Source organism: Thunnus maccoyii, chromosome 20 (genome assembly GCF_910596095.1).
Source record: "Thunnus maccoyii chromosome 20, fThuMac1.1, whole genome shotgun sequence".
Taxonomy (NCBI): domain Eukaryota; kingdom Metazoa; phylum Chordata; class Actinopteri; order Scombriformes; family Scombridae; genus Thunnus; species Thunnus maccoyii.
In genome coordinates this window covers 5,399,286-5,406,370 of record NC_056552.1, presented here as the reverse complement: position 1 = coordinate 5,406,370, position 7,085 = coordinate 5,399,286, and the positions used below count along the sequence as shown (strand labels likewise).

At 42.0% G+C, this 7,085-nt stretch overlaps 1 long non-coding RNA gene across 1 annotated transcript; it reads right to left on the bottom strand.

Moving 5' to 3' along the window:
• Window positions 1-810: 810 nt before the first annotated feature.
• Window positions 811-2,882, bottom strand: LOC121886720. The gene is made up of 2 exons (XR_006092825.1): window positions 2,617-2,882; window positions 811-1,340 (listed from the first exon to the last, which is right to left on the bottom strand). It is a non-coding gene; the product is annotated as an uncharacterized LOC121886720 (long non-coding RNA).
• Between the last annotated feature and the right edge of the window lie 4,203 nt (window positions 2,883-7,085).

The window sequence follows — 7,085 nt, the reverse complement described above, 5'->3', positions numbered from 1 at the left end:
ATAATTTAACTATATCACTGTAAATCTGACAAATATTTTACAGACTACGCATGTTGGATATTAAATTGACTTTATAATTTATCAATACATTTATATTTTGCACATAGGATTTATTAGAAGTTCTTTCAGCTTGTAAACCACATTGTTAAGAAGATTTGAATTATTTTTTCTGTCTGATTCATTGGTCGACTTGTAAACATTTATTCGCCAGTTCTCTCTGAAGTTAAAGCTTATTCGTTAAAGAAATAGTGATTTTTTTGTAATTTGGTCAAAACCTACGTAAAACATTGTTAACTCTTTGTGTCGCAGGACATTTCGAGAGGAAGGGAATCCGTTTTTTACTTTCTCAGTTCTTCGTTACTATAAACCAGTTGGCAGGTTGAATCATTTTTCATTCCCCATTTAAATCACTGAAACCCGTTCAACGTTTTGGGGTTTTTTTTATACTTGTATAATAAGCGCTGCTTGTGTGAGGTCAAGATTAACGACCTTTTTGTGCTATTACGGTTGTTATAATTGTGTCTTTAAAATGGAAGTTAATCAATAAAACAAAATAAATGTGTTTTTAGGACATAAAACTTCAACTTGACTTTTCTAAAATTGATTCAGGATGTGATTATCCATCAAGAGAACATGATCTGATTTGCTGTTTATGTGTGTAACTGATAATGTATTTGTTGCTTTCTTTTTTTGTTGCTGTTGTTAATTATAACCAATTAAAAAAGTATATAATATCTAGTAATAACATGCTTATCTAGAGGTTAGCAAGTCTGTCACAATAATACAATAAAGGAAACAGAATCTCAACAGTGAAGCAGATTTTTACTTTATGAAAGGTCAGGACCTGATTCCTAAAACTCTACAGTGAAGTTGTTAAAAGTTTTAATGGGAACACAAAGAGGAAGCAAGTTGAAAAATACCAGAATTTTCCTTTAAGACGTTACACAATCTCCCAGCACAAGCCTGGAGTTATTAGGCCTTGTGTGTTAGCAAGTTAAGACAAAATTAATAAGTTTCATAACACTTTACATATCAAACCAGATGTGATTTAACTTATTTTGACCTGCTTGGTGTTTGAAGTCAGCATTTGTGGCAGCAGAACACCTCAGAAACAGGTCAGGTAAGGTTTCAGTTCCAGTCAAATATGCAAAATTAACTTTCACAAATGTTCGCTGCGATTGCTAAAGCTTCCCGTTGTGCCGTCGTGACAAATCACAGCTCATTTGCTCCGACTCTGCATGAAACAGAAACTGGTTTGCCGTCATGCACAAGTCTCTGCTCTTGAAGACCTTTTAGTGGATTGTTTGTCCGTCACCGGTCAACCAGCCTGGACGGAGGATCTGCTTCATAAACACAAATGAAACAGATGACCCTGAGGTATTAGCAGCTGCACGTGTGTGAAGATACACACACACACACACACACACACATTAATAGATGAAAGCCCCTCCAGTGCAGGTATGACACAGTTATCCCCCCCTCGACACTGTCATTGCTCTAATCCCACTTCCTGTGTTTCTCCTAGCAAGGTGAGCTAACAAGGGCACGCGCTGAAGTCATCAGTGTTGACACCGGTGGCGAGAGGGCCACAGTGTGAGCGACACCGCGGCCGCCACGGCCAGCCAGGCGTGCCCACTCCCCCCCCTATACACCCCCGGCTGGAGTCACCACTTCCTCTGCTGCTCTGCTCTCCCTTGCTTCCGGTTAGAGCCCTCAAGCCATCACCTTGTTGAAGCACAATCAGCTTTCATTTTCTCCTGAGACTGTTATTAGCAGATCAGGTGGTTTTCATGTGGTCAGGCATGAAGCTAAACACGCGGGGGGGGGTGGGTGGGGGGGATGCAGATATTCTGAGCAGCGTGAAGCATTTTTAATCTGAATGTCCGAACCTTTCTGATGAAGATACACATTTGTGATTATCTTATGATGTCTCAGGAACCAATTTAAACTTTCTGCTGCTGCCTTTACGTCAGTCTGGGCGAGCAGAAGTTATAAATAGTGAATTATAATCTCCTTCAAACTTGTAGACATGACCTGTGCTGCAACTGGATACTGATGTAAAATCTTGATGACTGTAAAAGAATGTAGTAAAAGCAAGTGCAGTTGGCTTGTACACGGCTTCTGTGGGCCGACAGATTTAGACGTGATAGACGGGCACATCAGCGGATGTCTTAACATGTCTTCATTAACGGTATCACCAGAGCTCTCAATTGAAGCAGATGATATTTTGTGAAAGGGAAGAGGTGGCGGTGATTATGAGATTACACTGTTAAATCATTAGCTGGCTTAAAGAACATGACTGATGATAAAATATAAAAAAATGAGCCAGGTTTTATTTGGTGTGTAATGAATGACACTGTTAATCCCCGGCTGACATTAAGGATCTCAGTACGCTTCAAATAAAGTGTTTGTTGGATGGTCGAACAGCGACTAAAACCACGTTTCCGATGTTGGAATTTTAGGCCTGTATTTGACAACTTTCCCAACTTTCAGGTGTGCAAAGATGTGAAGGTAAGCAACATTTTGAACTCCAGCTCCATTTTTGGAAACTTGATACAGCTACTTCCATCAGTGTTTTTGTGTACAACCCGTTGACATAGTGAGGTGTGTTGTCACCTTTTGGTTTGCATTGCAGCTGGTTTGAAGCCCAGAGTTGCTGCTTACCGTCGGTCGTCATCTTTTCCGTTCGGAGACATGACCTTCCAAATAAGGAGTGAGGGGTGAAACACGCCCCGCTACCTCGGACCCAAGCTAACGTTAGCTTACTGGGAACACCGAGCGCTGCACACGTGGGCTAAGGTTAGCTACGTTAGCTAAATTGTACTAACAGGGCAGGTATAATTATCAAGTAACATTAAACTTATCAAAATATAGCAACAGTAGTCCCGGAGCCGAGGAGAGCAGCAGGTGAGCCAACTGTCAATCACAGCTGTCAATCAACACCCACACGACAGACATCAAAGCTACTATAAATCTTCAAATCTTTTTAACGGAGCAATATTTTTACACTTTTTGAATGAGAGTCAGTTGGAGCCAGACATTTTTTGGAGTCAGCATCCAGCATCTAGCGGCCGCTACTGGCATTGAACTTTAATTTACTTCCACATTGGCTTCAGCCTCAAGCCGTGGTAGTTGCAGCTTGGTACAACTGGTACAACACTATAAATGTCTTTGAGACTGTCCCAAAGTGTGTGCTGTTATTCCCGTTGTATGATTCAACATTCACATTTTACTCTATGACAGCAGGCCTTCGACTGTGGCTTTTCAGAACAGGTATAAACACTTTAAGACTGGTTTGGACGACACTTTGTGTGAACTAGTTCATTTGAAGCATACTGAAGCCTTACAGTATGGCAGGTATAACGTTTGCAGGTTGACAGCACTTAGTTTACAGCTTGTTCCCGCTGAATCTGCACTGGAAAGGCCCACCAACCCCCATTTGAAACCTGAGGAGGCTACATGTTGCTCTAACTCATGACCACAATGTTCACTATGTCAAACTCATATATGCTTGTCGTTAATATGCAGTTTCACTGTATTTCAGCCACAAGCGTCTGAAATGGGGCCTCCTCGTTCCTTCAGAGTAATAATTACTGTCGCTTTTTGTCTTTTTTTCTGCCATCTTCCTCGCTCATGTTTTAAGTCAACTGTGCCTTTTGGGTGCATAACCTCTCGGCCATAAATATCCGTGTCTTGACATCGCGCCGATGTGGGTGGGCATGGCACGCCTGTCACAGAGTTCACAAATCAAACCCAATGCACAGGCTGAGCCGTGGCATTCATTTCACTCGAACACCAGTTTGGTGCTTGTAGCAAACAAGCCAATGAAAAAATATGATGTTATCATCACGTAGAATGAGATATGTATCACTCGCAGTTCCAATATCATTACAATTTTGTGTTGTTCCCAACCTTGACTAACTGTGGCTCAAAGACTACAAAACCAGGCAGAATTTGTCCCAAACATTGTGGTTTGTGACCATTTTTTACTCACTATGCCTTTGTCTCAGGTTGAATATATCTTTGAGTTGCAAGTTTCAACTTCAATTTTAACTTTATTGTCACCAAAGGGAAATTTGTCTCGCAGGTAGGTAGGGTAAAACAACAAAGGTCATCTCTCTCACACATAATACACACATATGTGTGCTTACACACACACACGCACACGCACACACACACACACACACACACACACACTTAACAGATGAAACAACTGAGGTCCGTTGCTACCTTCAAAACATCTTCCTCCTGGTTTTATGAGTAGCAAAGTCCTTGATTAGTGTGGTAGTCCAGGGCTCTTACAAAGTCATTTTCCAATGACATCAATGTTAAGTCAAGCGTAATTCTGCGTTAATTTAATGTTTTAATTTAATGTTGTGATTGTCAGCCGGCCGGCATGCTAACAGGGAGCCACTTTCAGACCTCCTGCTCAGAGGTTTGAATAAGCTTATTAGAAACAGAAAGAGACGATAGAAAGATTTATAAAGAGTGAAAACAAAAGTGTAAAGACCATAAATAGCAACTGTTGCAGACAACAAAACAAACACCACACTTCCAGTTTCCGCTCAGCAGTGGCAGAGATACTAAACACATAGACGGATGTCTCACTTTGCTCTAAATCTAGACACCGCAAATGGACAAAAAAAACGTACCGACGAGACAGGAGTTTTTTTATTTAGTTTTTTTATTTTTATTTTTTTCCTCCGAGCCTCGGGGGCCCAGTCACGTCATCGGGCCCGGGGCTTGAGCCCCAGTAAGCCTGTGCATTAAAACGGCATTGATGCTGATTTCTCCTGGGAGGGCCAATTCCTGGATGAGCGGGCCTGGCTTTGGGTAATGCAGAGCTTCATCCTGTCCTCTGTGGCCTCTCTGCTCTGTGTGTGTGTGCAGCTCAGCCCCCCCCCCCCGCCCCCCCTCAGTCAAACAGACACACAGACCTGCAGCTCTTTATACCTCCATGACACAGAGACAGAGAGCAGAGCAGAGCAGAAAAGACAGACAGAGACAGTGACGTAACCTAGTCGCTGCGCTACGAGTCCCGACCTCACACCTGCGTGCTGTTATTGGCCGGGAGCAACACAGCCACTGCCCAAAGGTTGACGTCCAGAAACTTCCTGAATTCAGCAAAATAATAAGAAAATGAGAAAATACAAGCAGAGGGCAGAGTCTCTGTAGATAAATGCCACCTCCACACACTTATAGTTGGTCATTAGTGATGATTGTGAGGGATTATTTTAGTATGAGTCCTTACATTGCTTCTTAGGAAAATCCTGCTTAGTATACCTTTAAGCACTTGGATTAAGGTGTATAAAACATGCAAAAAACATTTAAAACATTTAAAAAATACATGAAACATGTGTAGTGTAAAAGTGATGTTCCTTTCACGTTCACATCCTTCACATTATTTAATTTGAATAGTTTTTAAAAGCTTCAAGAGGTAAAACTATCCAAGATTTCACAATGAAAAAGCCAAAAAAATAAACATAATTTGTGTAGCAGAAAAATCTGATACTGAAATACCTTCCAGTTTATCCTGTGACCCCTTGGGAAACACGGTAATCAGGTATGTACTATCAGTTGCAGGGAATGTATTTGGAAAAACTGCAGTTCAGATTATACAAGGTAAAATATTTTGGGGAATAAGTGTTGTGTTTTTGCTGTCTGGCTGTAAATACTCAAAGCTTTCCAATCATTTTCTATAGAGCTCTTATTACTCAACATCAATAAAATCAATATATTTATTAGGAGTGTGTTTTTAATCTTTAAATGTATGGACTGGACTGACATAGACACATCAGCACATACCGTAGAACATCTGCATCATATACATTATAAAGACGACATGATGATATGCAGTTCTTTTGCTACACATTGCTGAGGCGTTGACAAGTTTATTAAAGACCGTGGTAAAAATGTGATGAAGCCTGGCTTTAGTTTGGGTGTGTTTGCGAGACATTTCTGGGAGCAGGTGTTTGTGAGCTGTGAGAAGCAGGAGTGAAGACGTCCCCCCCCATAATCACCATGTAAAACGTTTCTCATTAGACCGACTTAGCTGGAGCTCAGACTCTCCAAAGTGGCTCCCGAAGAACGCCTTCCTGTTTGAGGCGCACCATGGCACCGATTCATAATTAACGCAACATATGTTTATTCAAATCTCCGCACGGGGTGTGAAAGAGGGCTTCAGGAGGCACCACCCACAGAGGCTGTGAAAACAGAGGGTGGTGGAATTAAGTGAGGAAAGAGAGAATGGAGAGATCTTGTGAGCTCCAGACAGAGTGAGATAGAAAAGATAGCACTTAGTGCTCAGCGGAATTCGCACTCGATAGGTTATGAACTCTTGGTGAAGTGCAAATATATTCCTCAGCAACCCAGAAACAAACAAGCTGCCACTTCCTTAGCCTATAATTAGCTGGTAATCAATGCTGGGTGGGTTTCTGTCCTGTCAGACATCCCCAGCCATGGTGGGGCAACACTAGACCTGCAGCTGTACTCTCAGGTCTCAGATGACAATCCAACATAAAGAACATTAAGCTGTGTTTTCGGAAAGTGTTCGCTGCTTATCAGAGAGGCCTGAAAAAACACGGGAAAAGGATTGAAAACAAGTTCAAGTAGAGCGATGCAGCTTTATTTTCTACTGTGAACGTTCGAGGATATTTCGCATAAATCTTGAGGAAAAAGCTCAAAAGGGACATCGCCTCCCCGATTCTCTGTGGAGTTTAACTTTCATAGACATCTCCATTGGCACATGTTGTGGTGTGACCCCCCCAGACACTTACCACTTTCACCAAGAGCTTGTTTAAGGAGTGGGGAGGGAGGGAGCGCTGTGGTGGGAGAGTAATGGGACAGTGTGCACTCTCTAGTTGGCCTTTGAACCCTCGCTAACCCTCATAAACACAGAGGGGACGTGTAAGCTTAAGGGAACTCAGCCATGGACTGACACTTCACTGCTACAGATGTGACCTCTAAGGTCAACGCATATTCCTAATTACTTTGAGCTCCGATGGCCTGGTTGAATTTAAAAGTTTGGGTTTTCTGGACAACTTTCTGACAGATGCTAATTCTACTTCACCTTGAAGGAGACATAT